This window comes from Neolamprologus multifasciatus, chromosome 13 (genome assembly GCF_963576455.1).
Source record: "Neolamprologus multifasciatus chromosome 13, fNeoMul1.2, whole genome shotgun sequence".
In the NCBI taxonomy this organism is placed as follows: domain Eukaryota; kingdom Metazoa; phylum Chordata; class Actinopteri; order Cichliformes; family Cichlidae; genus Neolamprologus; species Neolamprologus multifasciatus.
Genome location: NC_140451.1, coordinates 31,312,730 through 31,330,990, shown reverse-complemented (window position 1 = coordinate 31,330,990; position 18,261 = coordinate 31,312,730). Strand labels below are relative to the sequence as shown.

The following is an 18,261-nucleotide window of genomic DNA, read 5'->3' as shown; positions in this document are numbered from 1 at the left end:
AGTGACCAGAAAGAACTGATTCGGTGTTTGTGCCAGCAGGCCTTGAATGTGTCTGTGCGGGGTATCTTCTTTTATAAATCTTTTAGTCTGTTGTCTGTCAATATGTAACAACATACTTTCGGTTTTGTTTTGGAGGGTAAAAAGTCAGAACGTCCCTGTCACTCTGCAGCATGCATGGATACCAGCCAGTGTACATTTATTCAAGAGAAGAGAAATGTTCAACTTTCAGATAATTAAGGAAAAAAATTGCATCTCCAATTTCCAGAGTGATTGCAATTAAGCTCAGGCAGTTCAAAGTGTGCACTGCAGCCTCAATAAAATAAGAAGAAAAGAAAAAGAAATCCTTTCTTCTTTCCTGTCTTTTCTTTGAAATGTGACACAAACAGCTACATTGACTTTTGCCCTTTAAATATTAATGAGATTATATCACCAGTGCTCTTTTCTTCTTCGTTTGCCATTTCTTCACTGCACATCTGCTCTCTCTTACTTTATATATATATATATTTTAACTCTGTTCATTTTTAGTTACCTGTGGTATTTCTGCTTTGATGCATTAGTCTCTTGACCCTTTACTTTTACATAGGTTAGTTGTTAGCCATTATATTTTTTCATAAGAGAGAGCATATTTCTCCTGTTTTGGCTTCCCTTCATTGGCTTCCTGTTAAATCCAGAATTGAATTCAAAATCCTGCTCCTCACATACAAGGTCTTAAATAATCAGGCCCCATCTTATCTTAATGACCTTGTAGTACCATATCACCCTATTAGAGCACTTCGCTCCCGCTCTGCAGACCTACTTGTTGTTCCTAGAGTATTTAAAAGTAGAATGGGAGGGAGAGCCTTCAGTTTTCAGGCCCCTCTTCTGTGGAACCAGCTTCCAGTTTGGATTCAGGAGACAGACACTATCTCTACTTTTAAGATTAGGCTTCAAACTTCCCTTTTTGCTAAAGCATATAGTTAGGGCTGGACCAGGTGACCCTGAATCCTCCCTTAGTTATGCTGCAATAGATGTAGGCTGCCGGGGGATTCCCATGATGCATTGAGTTTTTCCTTTCCAGTCACCTTTCTCACTCACTATGTATTAACAGACCTCTCTGCATTGAATCATATCTGTTATTAATCTCTGTCTCTCTTCCACAGCATGTCTTTATCCTGTCTTCCTTCTCTCACCCCAACCGGTCGCAGCAGATGGCCCCGCCCCTCCCTGAGCCTGGTTCTGCCGGAGGTTTCTTCCTGTTAAAAGGGAGTTTTTCCTTCCCACTGTCGCCAAAGTGCTGCTCATAGGGGGTCATATGATTGTTGGGTTTTTCTCTGTATCTATGAAGCGCCTTGAGGCGACTTTTGTTGTGATTTGGCGCTATATAAATAAACTTGAATTGAATAAAGTGTTTATCACAGCTGTCTGGCACAAATCACAACTTCAGCTTTAAAACTTTGCTCTCCAGAGGACATGAAGGCGTGAAGAGTGCCGGCAGACTTGGCGTGTTTTGCTGAGTCAGCCTGATTATGTGTTTGTTGTATGTGCGTGTGTTTACATGTCGGTGTGTCTGCTGGCACCTGTTTAGGAGCCAAATGTGCATAAGAGTGCGGCTATGAATAAAAAATTAACCGTGCACACTTGCACGCCTCAGTGTGTGTTCAACACGCTCATTAATTAAACATTTTCTCTCTGATCGACCAGACACTCACCTCGAGAACCAATTAAGTAGCTGTTGAGCGAAAATTTAGAAAATTTCTGTTTCAACGCTGCAAATAACAGAGTCAAGCATCTCAATTTTTCATCTCAAAGTGTTGCATCAACAGCCTTCTGTCCATTGAAATATTGAGCTAGCTATGTCATCAGTACTCTCTCTAATTTCACTCTCTCTGTTTTAACTGCGCTTTATTTGATGTTTTGTTTGATTTTCATAAAGTTTATATGTCTTCTTATGTGTCTATTGGGGACAGCCAATATATTGTTGGCAGCCGGAGTGACTCAGTCTGTTGGTGTTTCAAGCACAATCACAGAGCTATTTTTATAGACATCTTTTTTTCTTCGCCTCTGTCTGCTCTGTTCTCATATGGATTGTCTCATTCAGTGTTCTTTAGCTAAACTTGCAGTATTATCCTGAAAGAAAAGAGGATCCTTGACATATATAAAACTCACACTGCTGAAATTATTAACTACCAGCAAAGATTTTCATTTGGACCACATGCTGCTCTTCATGCTGATTACCTTCACACAATGACCTGCTTAAGCAGCCACAGGTGTGCTGTCAAATGACCTCATCAACAAAGAATGATGGATCAGTACCATCTGGCCTGACTGATCATTACACACATCTTTCACTACATGACTATATAAAAGCCATTAAAATTATGTTGTACTACTCCCCTCATACAGAATGTTTGGGTATCGGCATATACCACGAGCTCAAAGTTATACTGGGATATGAAAAAGACATTATGTAGTTTATTCTAGAACTGTGCTGCTGTTGAAAAGGTGGGTGTGTGTTTACTATCTGTTTCAATAACAGGCATGAGTAGGGATGGGATCGGACATAAACGGTAGTAACCAGACCGAAAAGCAGCGCACATTTCGGTGCTTTTTTTTTTCCCTGAGCTGTGATACACTTTAGATTCTAGCCAATCATTTTACGTTTCCGAGGATAGTAGGCGGGTCCAGGTACGTACGTTCTTTTAGAGCAGAGCTACAGGTTAAAAATGCCCAAGGCGAAGCGGTCAAAGTCTGGCTGTACTTCACAGCAAAAGATGCAAACTCAGCAGCTGCAACAAGTGCTTTAAGGTGATACTGTGATACTGTCAAAGGAGGTAACACCTCAAATCTGATGAAACACCTGGCGATGCATAGCGTTTTTTTAAAGCCGAGAAATGCGCCGTATTTGATAGCTTGCTGCGAGACCTCACACCGAGCACATCTACTGCTGGTGTGGTGCCTGTTATCGACCCGGAGTTAGCAACATCCCCCAAAAACCCGAAGAGGAGAGTCCTGGCCCCTAGCCCTGCCAGTGTAGCAGAAATGATGAGGATGATGATGCAGCAGCAGCCGTTCTTCTCTGCGTGAGTAGCTTAATGTTGTTCATGTGTAATTTACGTTGAGTAGGCTAACCATGTTATTACATTAATGCACGTAAGGTGAACTAGCAAACACCGTCGTAGCTACATGCAGCTGTCTTCTTGTTTGATGGCAGATACTCCCTTCACCCTGGCCAAAAAGGCTAAAATGACCAAAGAAAAAGTGGAAAACAGTTAAACATGAGAGGTTTTTGGAGAAAGTTTGTGTTTTTTCCATTGTTTAAGCTGCTTCCAGCCAAGAGTGATACCATATATGCCCTATAGCTGCAGAAAAGGCTAACATTGTTATCTTTTTACAAAAAAAACAGCTGAACATGAGAGGTTTTTGGACCAATTTTGTGTTCTCCATTCTTTAAGCACCATTTAAGCACCGGCACCGTTTCAAAAGTACCGGTTTGGTACTGGTATTGGATAAAACCTAAACGATACCCATCCCTAGGCATGAGTCTAATGGTGTCAATCATCTTCGAATTTTCTGTTTCTCTGACACTTTTCTTCTTCTTTTGGGTTAAAAGAGTAATGAGATGGACTGGGCAAAAAAAATCTGTTCAAAAGTTTAGAGTACTCGAGTAAATTGGATTTTAAAAAAATCTATTTACACAGAAATGATTGACAATAAATTAAAAACATGGTTCAACAGTATAGTTACAGTTTTAACACTGTCGTGTTAACTACTGTAGTCATGATGTAGTTTTTTGGTGCAGCTAGAATTTGACACCAACAGCTGGCTCTGTACTCTCAGTAACTCTCCATATGTTTCATAGTTAAATGGTCCAACTTTACAGGAGAAATAAACATCTTTACAACCTACAAACATGGTTTTAGTCTCTAAAGCCATTTTCCCACTTCAATGCAACTATGCAGGTGGCATTTTATAACTCACCCATTTAAACTGTATTAAAGTTATGCACATTAAGAGTGCGGCTGCTATGTGTGACGAGTGGGTATCAAAGTAGCCAGATATGGTGTTTAGCTATCTGCTAGGCTTTACCTAGTTGGCTGACTTCACTGAAGACTTCATCCATGTCATTTATCGTTTTAATTGAAGGGTTACAGTACTTTACCATTTATCATTAAACTTGAGTTCTTGTGATTGATTTATTTTACTTGGGCTTTCAGGGGTAACACAGAACGACTGTTTGCTCAGTCGACCCTGCATTTGATTATACATGTAAATGTTTATACATGTGACTCTTTCATACATCCTCAGAAAGAGCGGAGGGCAAAGAGAGAGAGCGGGAAAAAAAGAGTAAGACAAAGAAAAAGAACTGCACCTACACCTGTCAGGTGACAGAACAGATGGCCAAATCTAAATACAGCACCACAGGCACCGAAGACAGTGGGCTGACACTGTGTGTGTGTTCCCACGCATGTGCACTTTCATGCTTCTGTGTAAATGTGCACTCAGATGAGGTTAGGAGTGAGCTCAGAGGTGGAGCATTGCCAGCAACCCAGCGGCAGACAGCTGGCCGAACATTCAAGTCCTGAGGTCTAGCCCCTGTGGGTCTGCGCATATGTCCACGTATTGTTAGCAGCAGACCTTATTGTATGTAAAACACTTTGAACCCACGGGGCTGCAAATGCAAATATCCTGTTCTACACAAAGGTCTTAAATCATCTTTTCAATATCTGCGTGTGTGTATCTATCTATCTATATCTATATCTATATCTATATATATATATGTATGTATGTATGTGTGTGTATATCTCTATCTCTATATCTCTATCTCTATCTCTCTATCTATCTCTATATCTCTATCTATCTCTATATCTATCTATCGCTATATCTCTATCTATATCTCTATATATCTCTATATATCTCTCTCTATATATATCTATCTATCTCTATATCTCTATCTATCTCTATATATCTCTCTCTATATATATCTATCTATCTCTATATCTCTATCTATCTCTATATATCTCTCTCTATATATATCTATCTATCTCTATATCTCTCTCTATATATATCTATATCTCTCTATATATATCTATATCTCTCTATATATATCTATATCTCTATCTCTATATCTCTCTCTATCTCTATATATCTCTCTCTCTATATATATCTATCTATCTCTATATCTCTATCTATCTCTATATATCTCTCTCTATATATATCTATCTATCTCTATATCTCTATCTATCTCTATATATCTCTCTCTATATATATCTATCTATCTCTATATCTCTCTCTATATCTATCTATATCTCTCTATATATATCTATATCTCTCTATATATATCTATATCTCTCTATATATATCTATATCTCTATCTCTATCTCTCTCTCTATCTCTATATATCTATACACACACACACACAATGCTTAAATTCAGCATCTATCTGTTGGATGAGTTTGCAGATAGTGCTGCTGGTCATGGTAATATCTCAAAGCTATCACTAACAAACAATTAAAATAATCATATTGCTTATTGATCCTGATGAGCCTATGATTGCTAAGTAATATACATATTTTATTAATCTTATTACAAAACATAATAATTATGTCAATACAAGCATGCACATTTACTATATATGGTTATTTTGCAGCAAAATCTTTGACAGTGTTTCCAAATATGTCACTGTGTTCATCAGGATTTTAAGATTCAGGTCATCTCACAGCTTGCTTTGTGCTGCCTGAAAGTTTGTACTTTACAGCTTCAGTCTCGCCGCTGGCTGATGAGTTTCACTCAAGCTAAAAAGAAGAAGAAGAAGAAGAAGAGAAAGGATAACCTAAATCACATGGCAGGCATTCTGTATCAAAGCCTCGTCAGGACAAGTACCTGGCAATGTTTAGTCATTTGTAAGGGTTGTTGAAGTTGTCAGTGCTTTAAATCCTTTACAAATCTGCCATGGCTGCTGCAGTAGGCCAGTCACACTGTGACAGCAGTGATACTCGTGATCAGAGGCTAATCCTACACTGAATTTGTTCGAGACAGTTTTATAGTGCACTATGGGAAGTAGATCCGAAAGCATGAATAGCGTTATGAAGGTGCATTTCTTTAAAAAGCTAGAGAGATTTTGAAAAGACTAAGATTGTATGACTGTAAATTTCAAGACCACAAAAAATACCAGGATATGGCAACATATTAGGATCATTCCAGGTAAAATAAATAAACAGGAAGATCAAAGTGGGAAATATGCGAGAAACATCAATTTTCCAAGTTTAAGGTAGTACTTTATAAGCAAAACAGGTTTTTGAAATAAACCCTCTTGCTTCAAAAGGAAACTTTGGATGTTGTCACTTGCAGCGTGCTATCAATTAAAGTCAAATCTATCAAACATGACCTCTTTTGCAAGAATACTTCAAAATAAGAAATACTACTGATTTTGAAGAACCGCTGCAGTGAATTTGGCTATGAAAAAGAGCGCATGATAGTGATTTACATGAGATAAACGTTTATATCTGAAACTACAAAGAATGGACACATATAAGGATATTGGTGCTTATACCAGCCACGCTTTTGCACCTCCTTGGTGACGTATTAATTAGGGCTGGGTATCATCACTGATTTCTAGAATCGATTCGATTCCGATTCACAAGGTCCCGAATCGATTTGATCCACGATTCGATTCAATTCGATTCAATTTAATTTGATTTGAATCTGGGAAATTTTGACAGTCAGAAATATTATAATTCAGATCAGTACATTTATATATTTTTGTATCTATAAAAAGGAAGCTGACACACGCAAGACTTTATCAAAGGCGTGAGCGTCACAGCAGATGCATTTGTGTCAAAGTAGCTGAAGATGAAACAGAAAAACATGAAGGTGATTTTCCTGTTCTGGGATTTTATAGAAATATTCTGCAGTAGATCAAAAACGAAAGAAAACCATTAACCAACATATGAACATTACCTCTGACGTTACAGCGGTTTTATTAGAGACACGGCTGAGCGTTTTGCATTTTGCATAATTTTAAAAAGTTTAAATTTGTTCAGACTTGTGCATAATAAGCAAGCAAATAATGCAGAAAACAGATTTTTAGATGGGAAACTGTTCTTGAAGTACACACACAGAGAGAGAGAGAGAGAGAGAGCTGTGCATGAAGTGTGATTTTATTGTGGTGGAAGCAAAACAGGAAAAGTCAGAGTGAATTCATGACGATGTTTATGTGAAGCGTAGTTTGGATCTTCTTTTGCTGCTGGTTCAGTCAATATTGTTTGGAGAGACATCAAACTAACAGCTTTAGAATCAGCGCAAAAAGGGCGTAAACACAAAGCGCGACCCGCCGAAACATCAGAATCAGCGAGCTGTCGGCTTTCAGCCCCGATCGTGTCCGTGCCTTCGGGTGAGAAATGCGACATGTCACTGATTCTGATCCGTCGGCGGGTCGGCGCTTTGTGTTTACGCCTTTGTGCAGAATCCGTGTTCCTGCTCTCATTTACTGTTTTAGCTGTTTGGTGGTTGTTGAAATTTTGTGAGGTTTCACCTGAGATTCTGGTGTTTCGGGCAAAATAAATTTATATTAAGAAAATCGATTCAGGATTTTAATGAATCGATTTCACGTTATCCAAGCCAGAATCGATTTTAATCAATAAATCGATTATAAAAACCCACCCCTAGTATTAATCTGGCATTCCTTGTTTATCATCTAAGTTTGACGTTTGACGAATTTCATGCAAGCTTGTAAAGTGAAATGATAAATTTGTTATTTGCTTTCATACCATACACAAAAGATTAAGGATTAATCAGATGGTCTCTCGCTGTACCATATATGATCAGCTTAAACATCTGGCTTCCAGCTCCCATGTCTCAGTGATTTGATTTTTTCTTTTACTGTTTGTTAAACAACATTGTTCTCTATTTTTTCTATTTTTCCTATGCCTACACATTATTAAAATCAATAGATTTGTTATTTAAAACATTTTGTACATTACATCAACAATCAAAATGACAACAGTGACTAGTTTGTTCCTAGTTCTGTGACTTTTAACCCACATTCATTTAATCTTCATCAAGAATCTGGCAATAATTTGGCATTGAAACATTTTCTCAATGCTTTTTGTCATAATATATAAGAATAAACCGATGGTTGGAAAAATAAAATAGACATAAAATGATGCCACTGGTTGGTCTATGAGTTGTGCTTCTCAATAATAGATTATTATTACTTTGTCATCCCCATAAAAAAATGCTATATAAAAATCTGCAGTTTGGTTTTGTCCATCATGAATTCCCAACCTAACAGAGCAGTCGATGTAGTGCATTAGATATATATTTGAAATTTATATTTACTATTGTGCCTCCCTACCCAGGGACTGCAGATGGAAATGAACTGCTAAATTAGGTACAAAGCACTTCTTTTTCCTGTGAGATTAAGGTTTTGTGCATCATCACTGACAAATAAATAAATAAACTAAACCAAAAATAAATTCTCTACTGTTTGTTATTGCACTAGGAATCATTATAATATTTTTTTATGAAAGAAAAAAAAAAACGTTTGTCTTCATTCTTCAAGAGCATCTCACACATTCACGACTCAGCCTGCAGCGGCAGGTACCGGTCACGTGATTCTGCATTAGAATAGAACTTTATTAATCACTTGGGGAGGTCCCTGCAGGGAAATTATCACAGCACCAGTTCACATTAAAACAATTAATTAATTGATCAATTAAAAAAATACCCAAACTCCTACAAATAATTAAGAACAATATACAACACACAGCAGATTGCTCTGTAAGTTTATGCTGTTTGACATTAGCCTTTACTTTCGACGCAGTTTCGACAAGTTTGGTGTAAAAGAGTATCAGTGTTATGCTTCGGAGAACCATGGATTTCCAGTTCTGAAGTTAAAATCTCACAGTTTCATATAAACCCCTCTTTAAGGAAGTATCCACATAAGGAAAGACGATAGGTTTGTGCACGACCACCAAGAAGCCTGTGCTTGTAAACGTAAAAGTCACCGTTTCTTGAGTAGATTGTGAAGTCATTCTTTTAAGGTCTCACCAAATAGAGAGGTTAAACTCAAACACTCGCAGCGAAGGATGGCAGTCCTTTAAAGCTGAGTTTGATATGGCGCCATACAATCACTACACAAGTCGCAGCTAAGAATGATTGCCAACTGTAGCATACACCATAACAGACTTTGTCTTGGCCCCATCCTCATTTACCCCCCCACAAACCATTCATCCATTTTCTTCTATTTATCCTTGTCAGGGTTGCTGGAGCCTATCCCAGCTGTCTCAGGGCGAGAGGCAGGGTACACCTCGGACAGGTCAGCAGTCTGTCACAGGGCTAACACAGACAGACAACCATTCACACCTATGGGCAATTTAGAGTTTCCAACTAACCTTTCCTACTAACTGCATGTCTTTGGACTGTGGGAGGAAGCCGGAGCACCCAGAGAGAACCCACGCTAACATGGGGAGAACATGCAAACTCCACACAGAAAGACCCCGGCCTGATGGTTGAAATGAACTCCACAAACCAATCACTTATTATTGTTTTGTAACTAAACTTTGCTTTCAATCTCAAATCTCCACAATACACACAGACACAAACACACATAGATGCAGCTAACGAAGAAAACAAGCAAGTGGTCAGTGGTCACTTTTTAGCACAGTAGGGTTTATTTTGTTTACTCTCACTACCTTGGCAACCTGCTAACATCACAATAGCGCCCAATTATCAGAATCAAGGCAACATGATGCTAGAAAATAAGAAAAATAATAATAACGAAAACCAGAGAAATATTGACTTCCAGCAGGAGGGCAACTGACTTAATAACATTATTTTTTTCATCCACTATGTTTTTGGTTTAGTTTTTTGGTAAATGTGTGTGTACTTCTTTAAACATCTTTGTGAGGACAAAGCAGTGGCACGCTACTGTTTTTGTGTGGATCAAATGCCAGTCTTCGTGAATTTGAAGGCCTTTTTGAGGCTTGCAACGTGCGTTTCTTTCCTCTAGCCATTTTCTCTCAGAAAGAAAAAAAGATGTCGGCGCGACAAGCGAATAGCCGGAGCTTATTCTCATTGTCACTTCTTATAACTGCTCCCATCCTCCTCCTGCTTTTCACCTCTGTCTCTCAGTCTTATATCTGTGGAAAGAAGTCTCTCAGCTTCTGCAGACAACAGCAGGTGGAACCCAAAGGAGTGCACAAGTTTCTGATAAATGAGTTCAAATATGAGCTGTTTACCCAGTTTTTGTGTATATACTTTATCCTTGCCGCCTGTGCATTCACTTCCCAGCAGTGTACATAGTTTGTTATTGCCCCGTTTTTTGTTTTTTGTTTTATCTGAAATGCACTGTTCAGCTCAAGGGATTTTCTAAATTCTGGTGACAGGAAATAGACATAATCAGAAATGCTCTTGTATATTTCATCCCAGTCTCTAGTGACTTCTACAGTAATCCTAACTAACAGCGTTTTTCTGCAGATATATGACAATATTAGAAGCATCTGTAACCTTTTTTAACAAAGGTAACGTCTGAGGCAGAGGTGCTTTAATACGTTTAATTAAACTCTGTGAAAATCACATAATTTTCGTGATAAAATGTTGAAATAAGTCGTTTTTCACCCAGAAGGTAATTGTTATTCCTGAGATAAGACCTGAGATAACATAAACAGAAAATCTATACCATTAGTCTTTTGTTGTCTGTAGGAAGTGCAGCATTATTCACTGTTTCAAGCCTCGATTGTAATCAAATGGCATCTTCCCCAGTTGCATGGAGAGAAATGAGGGAGAGAAAAAGAGAGGGAGAAAGACAGCATTCCTGGAAGCCTCAGAAAGATGAGATGAAAGTATATAGCAGATGGGATGCACAAGAAAGGAGTGATAGTTGGACCAATTTGTCTTTATTTCCCTGCAGTGTCGGCAAATAGACCACTCCGAAAGACTTATGCTCTCTGCACTGTCATTATCTTCACTGAAAGCCAGGACAGAAGCTCTTAGTTTGGCTTGCTCACTGTAGTACTTCTCTCTCTCCATTTCCAGTTCTTATCCCCGTGGATGCATACGCAGATGCACAGATGGCCTTTTTTGACGGCACGTTTCGGGGACGGGAATGTCTTTGACATACAGTAGATAGACACGTTTACTCTTTGGCTGTTTGCTGGTACAACTAAACAGGGAATATAAAACTGTCAGAAAAGGTTCAGCTTGAGTTAGACGTCGTGAGCCTTTAACAAGCCTGGCACAAAACTGTACAATCTGTTCGGACGAAAAAAAGAAAATGCCATGACGCAGCTTAAAATACCGCCTGTATTTTTTAATGTAGTGGATCAAGTCACTCTGTTGCTTAATGTTGAAGATGCAATAGTTTCTACACATTTTTCATATATCTAAACAAAGAAAATCTCAGTTGACAAGACTGCAGTCAATCAAACATCACTCAGAACTCTTATAGGAGATTACCTGTTCTAGCTTCTCAAGCTACTGTATTGTATGTTTTCTACCACACACGATCATCCAGCCTCCCTCATAAGATCACATGCAACATATACTGCGTCTCATCAACAAAAACACCCTCTGAAAGCATGCACTGTGTGCTCTATGCGCACAGTAATGAGATATTAATTATGTATATATGCATTTGTTTCATGTTTGGCTACGACAGAAAATGGAAAACACAATGTGTGGCGCATGTGGGATCTTTGTCAACGCAGTGAGATCATGAAATTTAACTACAACTGCTCATCACACGAAGCAATAACTAAGAGATTTAGGATTTCATATACATTTTTGCTCATCTGTTTTCAGTGGTAATTACTATAAGCAGTGTTGGGAAGGTTACTTTTAAAATGTATTCCATTACAGATTACAGATTACATGCCCCAAAATGTATTCTGTAACGTATTCCGTTACGTTACTCAATGAGAGTAACGTATTCTGAATACTTTGGATTACTTAATATATTATCATGCTGTTTACAACTACATGAATGTACTATTGCTGTGATTTATTACTGTTACTGAAGGTCCGCGGCTCCGAACCGTAGTAAAGGGACCTCTGGCTAATACGGTGGGTTCTGTGTCGGCTCATAGCTGAAAACTAGCTTTACTTTGTTGTCTGGGTCAACTTTGCTAGCAGAGACAGAGAGAGGCGTTGAAAGGCTGCTCCAACAGAACTTATTGTTTTTGGAGGAAAACACGAACACGGTGTACAGTCGAGTCTTAATAGCTTACTTACAACTGGGCTCGTCAGGCTCTCTTCTTGGCTGCAGTGGTTATTATTATATTTACATGCTTCCAGCTCCCGTTTTTGCTCGATGACAGCTCGTACTTTTCCTTTTTCTCCCTCCCTCGCTCACAGACACATAACGTGTATGTCAGTCCATTCTCCCTGCAGCACGGACTACACTGCCCATGATGCTACATTCTTTAGAGCTATACCTGTAGCATTCTGCCTATTAGCTTAGCACAACAACAACAACAGGCGCTCTCTCACCCAGGAAACACGCAGAGAGAGAGCGTCACCCTGTAACCATGGCAACCGTAACGCTGCCTGGAACAACAGAGCGTAGCTGTCAAACAAAACCCAAACAGTCCTGACCCGCCACAATATGAAACGGGGAAGTACCGCCGTGTAATCCATTCATTTCAACAAAGTAACTGTATTCTAAATACCACCTTTTTAAACGGTAACTGTAACGGAATACAGTTACTCATATTTTGTATTTTAAATACGTAACGGCGGTACATGTATTCCGTTACTCCCCAACACTGACTATAGGACTGTATTGAACATTGTTATATAAATGTTACATATTATACCTCTAATGAACACATGTAAATGGTAAATGGCCTGTATTTGTATAGCGCTTTTACTAGTCCCGCTGAGGGACCCCAAAGCACCCATTCACACACTGGTGGAGGCAAGCTACAGTTGTAGCCACAGCTGCCCTGGGGCAGACTGACAGAAGCGAGGCCCTTCTGGCCAACACCAGTAGGCGGTAGGTGAAGTGTCTTGCCCAAGCACACAACGACCGAGACTGTCCGAGCCGGGGCTCGAACCGGCAACCTTCCGATTACAAGGCGAACTCCCAACTCTTGAGTCACGGTCGCATGCACCCATGCCAGTTTCTTTAAAACTTGGAATTGAGGCTGCCAGTTGTCAAACTGGACCGACAGATATCACTGCAGCTATCACTGTGGCTGTTACACGTTTCTGTTTCTAATTCCTCCGTGTTGTATTGACAAAGAAAATAGATTCGACTGCTTCATTAACCCACGGTAGCTTGGAAACTGTTTCCCTAAAATCAAATTAAGTTTCACATCATTACAGGCTGTTTCCCTCAAACTATGACTGATAATATCGAAGTACAGCTTGGATGCTTTCAACATGCACGGGCATCTTAGTTGAGCCGCGTTTGTCATTCAAATGATTTTTTTTTTTTTTTTTGGTGGGGGGGAGGGAGTGTTATGTGTGCAGGTATGCATGCACACACAAGTGTTCATGCTGGCATCTCTGTGCTTGTGTGTGCGCGCTCCTAAGGAGACACGCTGTCACCTTCCGGAGCCCAGGTGGCCAGGGTCACATGAGTGCCGTGTGCAGGCGAGCTGGTGTAGAGCATCCATCTGGTCTCTTCGTCCACAGTGTGCATGTGAATGTGTTAAAAATGACCTTGCTTGCTTTTCTGGCCAGTTCTTAGAAGAGGTGGCAGCATAATAGTTATGGAAACAGTCTGCTCATATAGGGTCAAATCCTAGTAATTGTATATATAACAGAATATGTGAGCCTGGGGAATGTCATTTTGTAACATCCCAGATTTTAATTTTATCTAGGTTGCTGTGAGAAGCTATAATTATGCAAGAACAGACTGAACCCAGCCAAAACACTGTCAAGCTAACAGGCAGTTTGTCAGGCCTCTTCTGTTCCATCTGCCTTTCTGTTGACTTAAAGATTCAAATCAGCTTTCTGAGAGATGTGGGGAGAAATTCAAAGGTTTTACATGCCACACAGTGTTAAAAAAGTATTCATTTAATTATCTGCTGATTACATACAGTCTGAATGTTTATTTTCACTACAAGAAGCTGGTGACATTTGCTCATAGGTATTACGTCATGCAGAATTGTAACGCAATGAACATTTAATAAAGGTTCGGTGCTTTTCTTCTATACGATGCCTAATATGAGGTTTAACCTGCACTTGTTTTCGACTTGTCAGATCACTTCACATGTTCTGACAACTAATTTTCTCACTGTTGTCAAATAAAAAAAAAAATCTTGTGTCTTTTTAAAATCTTTACACCTTTTTGAGTGTTGCTTTAAAAAATACCTAAAACTTTGCCACTACTATCTCAATTGCTGCAGTTGATGTACAGCTAATGTTTTTCATTAGATATTGCCTCTAATCTTTTATGTAGAGGCCATGATATATTTTTCATATATTTTCACTAAGCAGGCAGAAAAGTGTCATTCATCATTTTTGTGCTGCGTTTCTTTCCTTTTTTTTATGGGAATCCACAAGCTGGGTGTCCAGGTACACACCGGCTCACTCCTTGGTGGCTGCTTATCGGGGCCTGGAGCCTGGGGCTCGCTCGGGCCACTTCGGAGGTGGGGTGCCCTCGGCCTCTCGGCCTGGGGCTCGGTCACTCAGGCGCAGCTGGCTGCCGGCGGAGCTCACGGGCACGTCACTGCAGCCCCCCCTGGCTTCTGCTCCGTGGCTGCTGAGTGACCCCTCATCTGGGACTCTCCTCAGCTCTTTCTGGGACAGTGGTGCAGCTGCCCCTCTGTTGGTCTTCCTTGGTCTCTTGTGTTCTGGGGGCCTCTGGATGTCTGGAGTCTTGATCTCCTCCATACCTGCTTCATGCCCTGGAGGACGGGGCTGTGGCCCCCCCACACCCTCTAGCAGATCATTACATGAAGGAACCTTTTAAAAACAAGCGCGTCCATGCTCACAGGTGTACACACGGGTGCTCACACGCACAAACTACACCCTTTTTGGCTCCTACCTCAAAGCACACTGTGTGCTGTCGATCTTACGTGCTGCACAATAATGTTTAATATTTAATATTTACTGTCATATTCCCATAGATCATCGTGATGTTGTTTATTCTATTACTCTCATTTTCTTCTGCTTGTTTTCTTTTTTCTTTCTCTACAGCTGATCCAGGTGATCGATTTATGTATTTTTTTTCCTGCTTATTCTGTTGGTTTTTGTTTTTTGCCCTTCTCCCCGTCCCTCTTCTCTGCTGTTTTTCTTTCTCCCCTTTTCTTTCCCCTAGTCAAGTCTGTCCCGTATTCAGCAAGTTAAAATAAAATAAACAATAAAAGGTGAATCAAATGGACCATTACGGCAAAGCTGGGATGGTCAATTTGGTAAAGTAAATCCGTTGGGCATCTTTCTTCGCCTTTAGACAATAATTCTGATGGCAAAAGAGCCAAACGGGACAGGCAACAAAAAAAAAAAAAAAAAAAAAAGGGAATCCACAAGCTAAATGCTAACTCGATGACATCCATATCAACTTAACAGTGTCTGCATCTGCAGTCGTTATGATATAGCAGAGCTATTGCTATATCTTACTATTAGCTATTAGCTGTTCAGCAACACCTGAAGCCTACTTTAAGATGTTTGTCATATCTGATACAATCGGGTTTATGGAGGAAAGATCATTTCACAATTGCCTTGGAAACCACTGACTCATTTGGATGGGTTACTATGACATTTTTCATATTATTGTTAATGTAAATAGCAATGTGGTTGCATGGCAGATGGAGAGTGGCAGCAGCGTGGGGAGGGGGTGGCTCTATGACAGACTGGGCTCCAGCATCATTAGCATTTGGCTGACAGGGATAGTATAGATTAAGGGTGGCCCTGGCTGCCCAGAAATGCTGATGTAGGGACCAGAGCCCAATAACCTGCTGAGAAAAACATGAAGAAATGTTTCAGCATGTTACAAATACACAGCACAGATAATACAGTATCAGTGGACTTACTTGTTAAATATGCACATGATAGATCTATCTGTAAACAAATAGATTGATTCTATTGATAGGTATACTTTCCATTCACTTGAATTGCATTAAAGGGGAGTTTTTACCAGGCGCTTATTTCTGATGCAACCCCAGAAGCGAATGTGTTTCCAGCTCAAGTCTAATCAGCAACCTTTTGCTTCCCAAGTGAAGGTGTTAACCATTACACCATCATAATAAAGATACAAACGTAGCTCCTTAAACGCCGTCTGAAGAGCTTTTTTATGCCTCCTTAAATCCTATCTCTGCCGGTCTTTAGCGTTAAGTGCAGTCAATAAGGAATCGTGTAAGAACCTTGGCAAACCTTACTGTACATTTTTGCTGTACAGTTTCTTAACTTGAGGAAGGGATCAAACATTAGCGAAATACTTCGGTTTGTTCGCTGATGGTCGGTGAATTTTTAAACACCAATGCTAGCATCAGTAGAAGATATGCAAATAGTTTCTGTGTGCAGCTGTATAGTTATACCAGGCCGTGTCTTTCTTGGGTACTTGGCTGAAGACACTTAATTTGTGTAAACATTTAAAATAAGCATCTTTTGTGTTGAACATTACAGATCCTGAATGTTCTGTTTTGTATGTTGTGAATGGGAGACATGTTTGCACTGTTTCTAATGCTGGTTTTATGTCTCGTTCTCTAATTGCACGTTTCTCTGCAAACTCACTCCAGCTAATTATTGCAACTGCTTCTGGTCTGTTTCTGGCTGTATAGTCAAACGTCCCTGTAGCAGCACCACAGGAGAGGGAAACACGCATGCTCGTACAATGATGGCCTTCAGCACACATGGACACATTGTGTCTTCAGGCTTCAGTGTTGGGTTGTCTGTCTATTTCTCTGTCTGTCCCTGCAAAGCATTCTTTTAATTAAATTTGTAAGAATACATTAAAACATGTTCATAACTAGCTACATACTTTTAAATTTGGCTTAATTTTGTACACTATGCTGTGTGACCTTTCACAAAGAAGCAGGCAAAGGTTGCTCTGATGACTGCAGACAAGTAAAATGTGCTTTTACATTTTTGTTTCTGCCTCCTTGTCTTAGAAAAGTGTAAACAAGCTCAGTATGTGTGATTAAATGTAACACAGTCATGCTATTTAAACATTATGATTCACTGCAGAAAAGGCTTGACACAACCTAATGCAGTTTGTTTCATCATTGTTTCTTTTGCACAGAGAGAGCTCGTGTTTTTCATGTGTCCTGCAGGCTCTGAGCTTTCGGCTGCCTGCTTTGTTACAGTTTGTTATAATGTTTGATCTGATGCTGGAAACATGTAATGCCAGTCTTTCCCACGTCTCTGACAATGTCATGAAACGAGAAAACCGGAAAGATGCTTATATACAGAGATGGGTGTGTGCACATGCAGACACATCAAAAGTCTTACATGTCCCTAGCACACATTCTCAAGCCACAGCTGAAATGTCACAGTGAGCCACCCCGTTGGGGATGTTGTTGGCTGTGCTTTTTCAGTCTCTTTGCTCCTGCCCATTTCAGCTCCATCCAAGCAGCCAAGTTACCGCTCTAGGAAAAGGGCAGCAGAGCCTGTTGTGAGTGTTGCTGCATTGTCTTTCCCATCGTTTAAAGACAAAAAAACGGGTATTTTTCTCCCTTTTGTCTTTCCTTTTCGTCAGTTTCTCAGTGAACCAAAGTAAATTCTGATTTGTTCAACCAGAATTTGCTCATTGACATCGAAAACATTTAGCTTTCACTGGCAGTAAACAATGTTTTCATCCATGGATGGTTCGAGTCAGAAACAAGCATATAAACCAGCATCCTTGCTGGCTGACTGACTAAATGTGTAATTCATTTCACAGAAACCGAAAGGGTGCTCAAGTGGTTTAAGCAGGAAGTAGCGCACATAGACACTCTGCAACTTGCGCTCTCAGTTCTTTACTTTTGGTTACTGTTGCATTAAACATCAAGTGGAAGAGGCTGAAACCTCAGGCTCTAAAAGCCGAAGCTACACTGTTGCAAAATTCTACAATTATCCATCGGTTCATTCTTTCACTCTGCAAGCATTTGAGACCACCATCTTTCATAATAAACATCATATATTATACATTCAGGCAGTCTGGTCCCTTAGTGAACTCCGTCTTGAAGTTAATTTGTCAAAAGCCATGTTAATTGGTACACTCCATCTTGTCTTCACTGATGGTAAAAACTAATCTATCACCGAGGGCAGCCCTCCCTCTATAACTGCCAAATGAATAAAGTGCAGATACGGAGAATCAACAAGAGGAATTGAGGAAAAGGGTACGAAAAATATTGTTTT

General features: G+C 39.8%; 1 protein-coding gene and 1 long non-coding RNA gene across 2 annotated transcripts in view; one reads left to right on the top strand and one right to left on the bottom strand.

The window, feature by feature from the left end:
* Positions 1 to 11,374, top strand: part of LOC146505802 (uncharacterized) — a 282,570-nt gene extending 271,196 nt beyond the window's left edge. The window contains exon 2 of the long non-coding RNA XR_014877697.1: positions 7,087 to 11,374. This is a non-coding gene — a long non-coding RNA (uncharacterized LOC146505802). The remainder of the gene's footprint in view (positions 1 to 7,086) is intronic.
* nrg3a (neuregulin 3a) overlaps positions 1 to 18,261 on the bottom strand; it is a 430,968-nt gene that overhangs the window by 328,487 nt on the left and 84,220 nt on the right. The window lies entirely within an intron of this gene.